The sequence below is a fragment of the Leptonychotes weddellii genome, chromosome 10 (genome assembly GCF_054177405.1).
Source record: "Leptonychotes weddellii isolate Sample4059 chromosome 10, ASM5417740v2, whole genome shotgun sequence".
NCBI classification, from domain to species: domain Eukaryota; kingdom Metazoa; phylum Chordata; class Mammalia; order Carnivora; family Phocidae; genus Leptonychotes; species Leptonychotes weddellii.
In genome coordinates this window covers 31017864-31030125 of record NC_138378.1, presented here as the reverse complement: position 1 = coordinate 31030125, position 12262 = coordinate 31017864, and the positions used below count along the sequence as shown (strand labels likewise).

Genomic DNA, 12262 nt, shown 5'->3' with positions numbered 1-12262 from the left:
CCTGAGATTAAGAATTCCTCATATTAGTGAGGTCATATGATACATGTCTTTCTCTGACTGACTTATTTCGCTCAGCATAACACCCTCCAGTTCCATCCACGTCATTGCAAATAGCAAGAACTCATTCCTTTTGATGAACCAAGTCCATCTTATCCATATTTTATCATTGAATTTGATGAAGAAAATCACAGAACTGGATTGACGGGCTTTAGTTGACATTCGAGATCACAAATGTCACACGAAGAGTCAACAATGACTTCCAGACTTATTAATTCTTTCTTAAAAGGTTCCCGACCCTGTGAAAGGACTATTTCATGGCTTCTTCTCAAACTCCATGAGTCCCAGCAATTACCGTGCTTCATTGAGTAAAGAAAACCCATCCGATGAGAACCACTCTCCTTCTTCCCTCCCCATAAACCATACTTTCTCCCAACAGAGATCCATCGCCCTCTGCCATTTCTGCTCGGGATGCAATCTTCTTTCACTCACACAAGGACTGCAGTCTTCCATTCATCACCACCCAACACACACCAGCTTTTCCTTTCTCTACTAGATCATTCCTGGAAGCATACACATGTTCTAGCTCTTCCCACTGCCTCCTTCACGTACTACCTTATGTCTGTGATCCCCTTTAGAGTATATCTTAAAAAGTTTGTCCATATTCACTGCCTCTACTACCTCTCTTCCATACTATCTTTGACCAATTCCATCTGCCTTCTGTTCCTATCTGCCTCTGTAATTTCTTTGGCCAGGTTTACCATGGCTTTCATACAGCCAAATGAGGCATACATGTTCTTTTTCTCATCCGATTTGATCTCTGAATGGTAGACTATTCCCTCCTTCTTGAAACACTCTCCAACCTTGGTTGCATACCATTCCTTCAGTCTCTTTTCCTTCTATACTCAACTTCTACATGCTTTCCAGGACTTGGTTCTGAGAATTCTCATGGCCACGATGTTCCTAGATCTCCTTTAACCCCCTGGTTTCAATACCATCTATGTCTTGATGACTCCCAAATTTATAATAGCAGCCCAGTCCTCTCTGAGTTCCAAACTTTACTCTCTCCTTGACATCTCCACTCAGATGTCTCTAAATTAACATGCCCATAACCACATGCTTTACTCACTACCCTCTCTCCAAGCCTTTCCAGCATTAAGACTTTGTTCAATAAATGTCACCTGTATCTACTGATTTATGGAAACTGAGTCATCCTTGACTTTCCCCTCTCACTTCCATTAACGAGTCTCCTTCATACTTCATATATATCCATTTGACTTTGAGGCACCTCCTGGGAATCCCCATTGGACCAGGAGCACTATTTGAGTGCCCCTCAAAGAACTCATTTTCAAAACAAGACAAGAAATGTAGGCAAGGAAAAGACAAATAAGATAGAAAAGTAAAACGAACTCAAAATTAAAGAGAGCTCCAGAAAGCCTTGTCATAAGATCCTAAACAGGTAAAAGAGGATACCAATTTGGCTCTGGGCTCCCTAGGAACAAAAGCAAAAACAGAAAAAATATCATTGACCAGGAACCCATACAGTTCACAGATTAAAAACACGTTGGTTGTTAGGAGAGACAGTTGCCAGAAGAGAAATTCTCTGTGGGAGCTCCAAGAAGCTCTGACCAATGCTACAGACAAGGTTCCCAATGAAGCCCACAGTAATGCTGTCCACTCTGGCTACAACATTCGCAGACTAATGTGTTCAAACTACCCATAACAATCAGAGAACAAATCTGAGCAGTATGTGGCAATCGGCTGAAAGGAATGGAAACACAATCTCTCTGTTTCTCTCCACTCCCAGGAACACGTAGAAGGACCTGACCCTCAGAGTGAGTAACACACACAATCTCTATTCTTTTTTCCCTACCAGCAGTGTTAAATTTCACACGGATACCTACTGACCACAACTTGGGTCGTGGCTCCGTGACCTGGCTGAGGCAATAATATCCTCAGTCCCCTTCTCAGGGAAATCTTCCCTCCAGACTTGGGCATGGCAGGGGAGGTCATCAAAGGAAGCTGGCTTCTTTCTCCTTTTGCAAATCTGTTCGTTTTGTGTTAGCAAATGGTAATGGGACTCTCTAGTAAGGAAACAAACCAGAACAGAACTTCCTCCAGGGAGCTCAGAATTTCAGTTCTCACAGGACTCTGTTAAAATTTGCCACAGTCACACTTTAGAGCTCAAGGACTGGTTAACTCCTCCAGCCAAGCTCACTCTTTCCTCAAGCCACTGGGAGAAACAGGATGAAAGGCACAGCAACTCCTTTTGTGAGACTATGGACAAGCTGGGGACCAGGGTGGGACATGCTGTTTGAGAGGCAAGAAGGATCACTTTTGCTGGAATCACTATAGCTAGAAACCTTCTCTGCCTCAAGGATCCCTGCTCTGAGAGGCTTGTGCCATGATGGGCTTCCCGAGGCACTTCCCTCATTTCATCAAGGATAGAGTATATTTAAAAGCTGTGTGTCTCAACATTATTTTTAGCCTATTTTCCCCACTTAACGCATGCCACTGCAATATTATTCAATATCACGACCTATCTTTCAAAGATTCAAGTCACTTTCAAGATTAGGGGCACCTGGGTGACTCGGTTAAGTGTTTGCCTTCGGCTCAGGTCATGGTCTCAGGGTCCTGGGATCGAACCCCACGTCGGGCTCCCTGCTCAACAGCAAGTCTGCTTCTCCCTCCCTCTCTGTCCCTCTGCCCACTTGTACTTTCTCTCTCAAATAAATAAAATCTTTAAAAATATGACATAGATTAAAATATTTTTCCTTTGTTTCAAGTTTAAAAGTCTTTTCAGCTCAGGCCATGATTCCAGGGTCCCAGGGATCTAGTCCCACATTGGGCTACTTGCTCAGCGGGGAGCCTGCTTCTCCCTCTGCCTGCTGCTCCCCCTGCTTGTGCTCTCTCTCTGACAAAATCTTTAAAAGAAAAGAAAAAAAAAAAAAAAAGGAAGCTGTGCTTGGTTCCAAAGCCAGCCTCCCCAGCAGGCATCTGCTGGAGAATCTTGGTGGTGGTGCTGCCCAGCCTCACCAAGCTTCAGTTTTCCCATCTGTAAATTGAGAACATGGATACCAACCTCCCAGGGCTCTCAAAATTGAGAAAGCCGAAGTGCCTGGGACAAGGCAAATGCTGAATAAATTGTAGTAGTTATTAGAAAACAGCATACTATTTAATTTGGGGCTATGGTGCGAGACATTTCACAAATACGATCTCATTTAAATCTGCCAACTCCACAAGGTTTTAGACCAAATCAACACTGCCCAATAGATTTTCCATGATGCAAATGTTGGCGATGACAGCCCAACATGGTAGCCAGGAGAACCACACGGGGCCATGAAACACTTGAAATGTAGCTAGTGCAGCAAAGGTAAATTTTTAATTTTAATTCATTTTTATTTAAATAGCCACAGGTGGTTAGTGGTTACCATACTGGACAACACAGTTGTAGAGGTAAGAAGAACATTTTTCAGAAGAGTAAATCATTTAAAGCCACAGTTGATAAGTAACAGACCAGGGATGCAAACTGGTTTCTTGGATTCCAGAGCCCATGCCTGTTCTACTTTGTCAACATTGACCAAACAAGTCCCCTCTGCCTATCAGAGGAATAAGTGGACTGGATGGTCAGTAAATCAATACTGCTTTTGTAGGCTCCACCTCTGGGGACGCATGGGGCTCACTGTCCTTGTTTCCTGGTTTGTTAAGAACTGACGGGAAGAAAAAAAATGACTTTACTAAGGCTGGAGAGAGACAAGGGACATCTAAGTTAGGGAAAAGCCACTAGGGGGTCTTATCAAACATTGATAATGTTATAAACCATTACCACGAAAACAGATGAGCTTGGGAGGGACCTTATGCTGGGGACTCAGGTGGAGTCTGGGTTAGTTCACCAAGAGCTCCTGCTTTCGATCAGATCCTGGAATCTCAGAGCCCAAGGGAGGGGCCTATTTATTTGGTTCATGGCCTATTTATTTTAGTTCTTTATTCCAGAGCAATTGGCTAAGCTCTGGAGCTAGCTATAGCAGATCCTCTCTGATTCTGCACAAACACTTCCTCTCTCAGATAGAATCACAATTTTTTTTTTTTTTTTTTTTACCTTTTCAAGTTAGAACTAAAGCCCTTGGTGATGACATTCTGTCATCAGAATGATTTACAGACTGCTGTAGCAGATGGGTTCTCAAGTTGTTTTTACCCTCATGGGTCTGGTTTCCCCTTGGAAGGATCCAGAATGTTCACTGCACTTGTTAATCTTCCTTCTAATTTATAGACCCCTTGAGATGATGGGGCTCTGGGCTTCTCAGCTCACATTCCACAGGGGAGCAGGAGAACACTGGTCATGGCTGCCCCACCACCGACCCTTGTGATGTGCTATCACCTTGTGAAGAGATCTGTCAGATAATATAAGACCATTTGCAGCTTTTGTGTTCCCTGCCATGGCCTTGGATCCTTTGGACAGAATGTCCGTCCTGGGTTACATTGTTCAAATTTAATATAGACATTTGCTCCTCTCTCTGATGCTCAGCCAGAAACCAAGAGGGGTATACAGTTTTGGTGTGAAAAGCAACCCAAGAGTTGTCTGTGGCACCTACTGCCCAAAGTTCTGCTTCTGTGCCCCGGCGCCACCCGCCCCTAGCGGAGATGCACAGTGCTCGCTGAGCACCCACCGGGTGATGCTCCCTGCACTTCGTACACATTAACCTACTCACTTCTTCACACTCCTACAAAGGAGCTACTATGCTTATTCCTGTTTTAGAGAGAAGGCCGTCGAGGCAAAAGAAGCATCTTGCCCAGGATGGTATAGCTGCTGGGGCAGAGCCGGGATCCTTGGCTCCACGGAAGCACACACCTGAATCACACCTGCATCGAGGCCGGTAAGGGAGAGTGACACTGTTGGGGGGTGAGGGGGGCAGATGACTTCTCAGCAGTCACATCTGGAGGCCCCACTGTTCTCCCTGTCACTGAATGCCAGCAGCCATCACTAGGGTTGGAAGGGTGCTGGAAGCTTCTTAGGTTTAATTACCGCATTTCTTGAGGCCTCCCTGTGATGCCCACCCCCACCGGCCATAATTTATTACCGGGTTGTGATGGAGGGGTGTTTTCCACCGCCTCGCATCGAGTCTGAGTGTGTTCTCGGATCCTAGTACCAAGGAAAATGGTCTGTCCTGATCTGTTGCTTCCCTTGCAATCTAGTGGACATGGTGAGTCCTATGACTGCGTTTCCTGCCTGGCTTTGGCCACCAGGATCACAAGTAGCCGCTCTGCAGTCACTTATTCCAACTTTATGGGACGTTTTTTGCTGCCCATAGAGTGGCTGCCTGCTAATTTTGCCTCTAATTTGATGTCCTTCACATGGTTCCCCCCTACCTTCAGCCTAAATCCCTGTTCCATTCATTTTATCTAGTTGTACATATTTCTGCATGACAGCTTACTTTGGAATATGGAAGAAAAGGTGTATAAATAAGCATAAAAACCACTTCAAGAACACCAGAGGGGTGCCTGGGTGTTAAGGGTCTGCCTTTGGCTCAGGACATGATCTCAGGGTCCTGGGATCAAGTCCCACATCAGGCTCCCTGCTCAGCAGCAAGTCTGCTTCCCCCTCTTCCTCTGCCTCCCACCCCTTGCTCATGCTCTGTCAAGCATATAAATAAAATCTTAAAAAAAAAAAAAAAAAAGAACACCAGAAACTACTGGGCATTTTACATTGGTTTTAGGGTCAGATAAACCAGATCCGACTATGGCTGGACACCTATAAGCTTATTTGAGCTCCATTTCTTCATCCCCAAAAGCAGGGATAACCAAAAATAATTGCCTATTTCACAGGTTACCTTTGGGCACTCAAGTGCTTGATACATAATCTGAACCCAGTAAATTACCACTGATTATTAGTAACACAGTAATAGTAATTATTATAATGTTGCCAGTATCAATTATAATTCATCATCCAAGAACAAAGGAGGTAACCACCACCACCCCTCCCATATGGATGAGTAAACTGATCCTAACTGACGTTAGCAAGTTGCCCAAGAGGACACAGATGATAAGCAGTGAGTTACGTCCACATTGTGACAAGAAGAGCATTTCTGTTATGTGGATCCTTATGAGCAATGGTACCATGGTGTGCTCATTTCCACTGATCCAGAATGCACATCTGGGAGTTTAAGCATGGCGGAAACCCAGAGTTTGTACATTACTATTGCCCTAGACTCAGTGAAATTTAGATTTTTGCCCAAGGAGTCAGGTTGTGTTTGTTCTCTGCCAGAGCCAGCCTCAGGCTACATCAGGCACAGAGGCTCCATCTTCAGAGCACAGTTTTAGCTTCTACTCTCTTCATGGGCTATGTTGGGGAGTAGTGACCGGAGGAGATAATGTGGGGCTTGGGCACCCCCCGCCCTGAACCTCCCTGACATGGCAGATCACACTCTCAGATGATGAGAGGTCAATCTGGGGCAATTATCTGGCAAACTTCACAAGGTGCTAGAGACCTGCTGTCTATCCTGGCTTCTGAATTCCATAGACACAAAAATGAAAATTTCTCTCCCTCCATAACAAACCGTGAGCACCTAACTTGCTCATTTCAATAATAAAGTGAACCCTTATCCTGGTGTCAAGTGGAAAGGTTTAATCCAATCATTTCATCTTTTTCTTTCTCCAGAAATAAAGAATATCACCAACTTCCCAAGTGACCTGGGTGTGGGAGAGTTGATGAAGGATACTGAAAAAGCAGCAAGGGGAAAACACACCTTTCTGGATCTTTCATGTTCTATATTTTTAAAAACCTTGAAATTTGGCCCCTGATACTTATTAACAAGATCTCTGACATCTCCTTGGCTGTGAGGATTTGTGTCAGCTCAAGGAGGGTCTGGATTTGGGAGGAAGGGAGGGAGGACATGCATGGATGAGCCACCTAAGAGTCAAACTCTGTTTCTGACTGCTTAAAGTATGGTCATGAGTAGTCATGAATTCCCACTTTCCCTTTTACTTCCAGATAAAGATGTTAAATCCCTGGGACTCATTTTTTAAGGTCTGCCAGTTTGAGATGCTAAACTCTTTGTGTCTGTCTCTGTCCCTCTCCCTCCCTGAAGCATCTCCGATGGGATTCTGAGCCAAATCTGGATGTTCAGGCTCAGAGATAGCTCGTGTTGTGTTGTGGCAGGACAATGGGACAGGCTCCCTGATTCTTGCCGTGGGACACCTGAAACAATTATTCCTAGGATATTCAGTGAACAACTTCTCAGCTTGCAGAAGGAAGAACAAAGTCAACAAAATATGCTTTCAGGAGGAGTGGGTGGTAACTGAAAGTAACTTCCTTGGACAGGAAAACTGTCATGTTAGTCAAAACTTAGCAACTTAGTAGCCTTAGCAACTAAAATAAGGAGAAATTAAAGAAGACCAATTTATACAGAGCCAGGGAGGAAAATAATTGTTTTTGTAATAGATATTTACAACAAATATTAAAATAAGAAATGTGCCCTTCCTCCCATCTCCTCCCCCCACCCCCAGAGATTCTCTCTCTTGAGCAAACCGTAGTCAGGCTCCTCTGAATCTTCTTCCCAACTAGACATCCACTTTGGGACTTCCATGTCTGTCTTTGCAGTGATCGATTTTATCAGGAATCCTGCTAAGTTGCTTTAGCCAGAATCTTCCACCCTCAATATCTGAGCACCTTTGATATATCAGGTGCCTCAACCTCCACCATCTCCAGGTAACCTCCACCTGCTCTTTGGCTATAAACCCCCCTTTCCTCCTTGTATTCAGAGTTGAGCTCAACCTCTCCCCAAGTACTGTATACCCCCCCCACTGTAGTAGTCTCTTGAACAGTCTGCCCACTCATTCTTTAATAAGTGTCAAGAATAACTTTCTTTAACGCCCCCCAGCCCAATAATTCTAAAAACAACAGGAGATGTGCTTTGCAGATGGGCCTGAAGCATGACCACAAGCTGGAAAATCCTTTTCAGTAAAGCACTTCTAATTAAACCACAATTTGTTCCAGAAAAATAAACTGCACTGAGCAAATGATCAGAAATACGACACAGGGGGCGCCTGGGTGGCTCAGTCGGTTAAGTGTCTGACTCCTGCTTTCCACTTAGGTTATGATCTCAGGGTCGTGAGATCAAGCCCTGTTTTGGGCTCTGCACTGGGCATGGAGCCTTCTTAAGATTCTCTCTCTCCTCCCTCTGCACCTCCCCTCCACCCTGCCACCCTGCTCACACTCACTAACGCTCTCTTAAAAAAAAAAAAAAGGAAAGAAAGAAATACAGCGACAGAGAAGACATATATCTGAAGAAGCAGGTCAGGGAAAGAATGTTTTCAGCTACTGCTACCTGGAGATGTCAGTCCACATTGAACAGAGTCATTGAAAGGAATCTCAAGAGACACCCACGAAATTGCCCTCTAAATGTATGCATTTTCTACTTAAATAATTCAGCTTTTAAAAATGCCTGTCTTTACATTAGCTGCATGAGAGGTCACTCCCTTCCACTTTGTCTTCTGAAATAGCTTCCATTTGGGCCTCAAAGATAGAGTCCCACTGGAGCTTAGGGCCAATCCTGGCTCTTTCACTTTTTATTGTCTAAAAGAAGTGCAGAAATTACTGGAACATGCACACAAGGGCTACTGCTATCACCTCGAGAATTCTGCAGTGAGGGCAGAGCTGTAGAAAACTGCAGATCTGAAGGCTTAGCATGTGACTGTTCTGCACCAAAGGGGGACTGATGCCTCGGGGGAAGGGGAGTGGAAGCAGGGGCAGGCAGGGAGAGCCCTCAAACCACGAGGCAGGACTAAGACCTGTGAGAGGAGAGGAGAGAGGAAGGGTCTCCGACTGCACTATGGCTCTGACAACGTCTCCACCAGGCAGAAGGAATTCCCGAAGCAAGGACTGCCCACCAGCCTCATCCCGGGCAGACAGTGGCCAGCTCCAGAATCTCTGCCATGTCACTCACTGGCTAGGAACCTCATTATGAACGTTGTAAGGGTGCCAAAGCTGTGGCAGCTGGAGGCTATCTACTGACCACACGGCTCGTGCCAGGGTCCACTGGAAGGAGAGATCAGTGGCGTACCTCCATGACTGCCAATGCTAACCCTTCTCCAGATCCCCCCTGCAAAAGACCTCCAGTTCCAGTTCCTTGGTACACTTAAAATTCCTTAAAAATTAGGAACCATTTAAATAACAAAAAAATCTGAGTCCCAGATATGCAACTAAGGAATTGCTGGATCACTGTGGGTGCTTATTAGTATCTGTTGGGTGACGAATGATTTCCCTGCTGGGAATATAGCAGTAAATAAAAACAAAGGATCTGCTCTCATGGCTTATATTCTAGGGGGAATTTGGATAATGAACAAAAAATAGTATATCAGGAATTGATAAATGTGAAGGTAAAAAAATCTAAAAGGGTAAAGGTGATGTGTGTGTGATTTTTTGGGGGGGGGGTGGGTGTGCTGATGAAATAGGGGGAAGAGCAGTCCAGAGAGAGAACTGCAAGTGCAAAGGCCCTGAGGCTGAAGTGTGCCTGGTGTTTTCAGGGAACATCAATGGGACAGTAGAGTGATGGGTCATGTAGAGGGATTGAAGGCCATAGGAAGGAATTTGGAAATTATTTGAAATGAGTTGGAAAGCCCCTGAAGGTTTAAACCAGAAGAGAGGTATATCTAACTCACATTCTAAAAATACCCACCTTAATTATTTCTCATAATGGCTCCGTGAGGTAGGTATTATCATCCGCATTTTTTCAGGCAAGGAAGCTATGGCTTAGTGCTCAGTGGGTTTAAGACTGGCTTATAGTCCCATTTCTTGAGGTACAAGCCAAAGTTAAAGCTATTTCTGTTTAACTCCCAACCCATGTCCTTAACCAACTATGTGTATTTCAAACTCTTCAAGAAAGAGCTCTCTGGCCGAGGTTTTTACCCTAAATACCACCTAGTACAAACCCTTTCTTCGTTTGCAAACAATATCCTGGCAGCTTGACTTTGGTGAGGATCCAAACACTAGGCTCCTTTTTGCATTTCACCAGTTAGGATCATCTGCCTTTTTAGGTACCTGGGAGAAGAGAAGCCACAGCAGGAGAGCAGTAGGGGTGCCAGCAAAACTGTCCACAGGGGAACTCCTGAGCAGAAAGATCATGGCGGCCTCGAGACCTGGGAAACCATACTGGCTCAGCCAACACACCCATCACGTGTTTCTGACAAGGTACCATTTCAGAGCCAACTGCTTACTATTTATGGCTTCAAGAGTAAGGAGTTTAAAAACATGTGTTTATGAATCTATCAATATTAAGTATTAAAAGACGGGCTTCCCCACTGAGGATATTTTATGTCTATTTTCATTGATTGAAAGAAAATATTATGTTCCTTCCATACAGTACATTTTACCTAGTTTCCTCCCACCCACACAAAAAACTGGAGACTAAAAAAGTCCTGGTTAATACTTTTCTATCCTTAAAGACTGATCTTCATTGATTATTAGGTAGAGGTATTAGTGTTCTGAGGGGCAGTTATTTGCTGTGAAGGGCAAATATATGAAAAATAAATTCTTGAGGCACCTGGGTGGCTCAGTGGGTGAAGTGTCTGCCTTCGGCTCAGGTCATGATCCCAGGGTCCTGGGATTGAGCCCCGTGTCAGGCTTCCTGCTCAGTGGGGAATCTGCTTCTCCCTCTCTCTTTCTCGCTCACTCTCTCTCAAGTAAAAAAAATTGCAATAAATAAATACAATTCTTTCCATCCTCATTTCCTTAAAAGAATCAAAGTAAGAACTCCTGGATATAGTAATATAGTATTTATGGTCTGAAATAAAGCAAATAGGTTACTAATAAAGTTAAGTAGCTTCCATTACTATGTGTATGTGTGTATACATAAATATTTTTTAAACATCATACATATCTTCAAAGAACTGTAGGGGAAGAAAACATTTTGGGGCAACATTTTGGGGCACCTTTGGCTCAGGTCATGATCCCAGGGTGCTGGGATCGAGTCCCACATCAGGCTCCTCACTCAATGGGGAGTCTGCTTCTCCCTCTGCCCCTCCACCTGCTCATGCTCTCTCTCTCTAATAAATAAATAAAATCTTAAAAAGAGTTTTCCTTAATCCTCTCAAAGTCCCTGACTAGGTCTGAAAGTTAAACTGACAAAGACAGATCAGCAACAGAAAAGCATGCAAATTTATTTACTGTAAGTTATATGTATAATAAAAAGAACCACAGGCCCCAAATGAAGTCACTTATGGTAAGGTCCCTGTCAGCAAACCAAGACTTAATACCTAACCTAACTGCAGTTTCAACCCCAAAAGTAAGGTGGCCTGTAACCAGCCAACATGGAGTTTCAGGGTCAGCACTAGGAGGTAGCCCACTGATAGGCCCCTTCCGTTCCCCTTAGGAAGGCAACTTTGCCTAAAACAATGCGTTCTTTGCTAATAATTCCCCTTTTTTCCACTTCTTCTCTGCTTTTAAAAACCTTTCCCTTCTTGCAGCTCAACAGAGCTCCTTTCTATTTGCTCGATGGATTGCTGGGATGCTACCCAATTCGTGAATTGTTTAATAAAGGCAATTTGATCGTCACATTTAGTTGGATGAATTTTGTTTTTTAACATGTGACATGGGAGTCTGCATAAGAAAATGAACACCAGAAAAAATGGCTAAACCTGAGTATTTTTGTGTTAGGTTTGATGAAGCGTGGACAGTCATTTGGAAATAGGATAGGTCAAGGAGTATGAGGTTAAGTGTAGTAAATTAGGGGGGTGTGTCTTAGGAAGGCCTGTTTGTTCAAATTCTCCTTGGAGTACATTTGTCATTGGAGATACGGATGCTTCTTTCTTGTAGGTATAGGGAGGGCACCTCTCACATGTGGGTGTTTTATAACCTGCTTTTGGGAGTGGGGGAGGAGGAGGGATGATTCAGAATGACCTTCAAAGTCCTTCCACTTAAAATATTCAACATACCAAGGTGCCATATCTTGAATCTCATCATTTGCAAATGGCAGCCATTTCAAGGTCCCAAGTCCCATAATACAGGTAGCTGTGATTCATGTGTGTTCTCTTTGTCAATACATCAGTTCTGGAGACAGGCTCCATCGATCACTACATGTTGAATAGTAGGCAATTCCTTAATTGATTTAGGCTTCTCTTTCCTCTGTATAATGTGGAAAATAATCTCATTTAATCTCTAACACCATCTGAGGGTTTAAAAGAAGATGACTGATGTCAAGGGCTTAGCGCGCTGAAGAGTGAAATAAAATCTAATACGTTCAACTCCTCTGGAAAAAGGAAAGTTTCTTTT

The 12262-nt window shown here is 44.0% G+C and overlaps 1 protein-coding gene and 1 long non-coding RNA gene across 2 annotated transcripts in view; one reads left to right on the top strand and one right to left on the bottom strand.

Annotated features, from left to right (window-relative positions):
• Positions 1-12262, bottom strand: part of PLCB4 (phospholipase C beta 4) — a 386685-nt gene that overhangs the window by 121898 nt on the left and 252525 nt on the right. The window lies entirely within an intron of this gene.
• On the top strand, positions 1806-6741 carry LOC145723834 (uncharacterized). Its single transcript, XR_014149159.1, has 3 exons — positions 1806-1836; positions 4730-4871; positions 6653-6741. It is a non-coding gene; the product is annotated as an uncharacterized LOC145723834 (long non-coding RNA).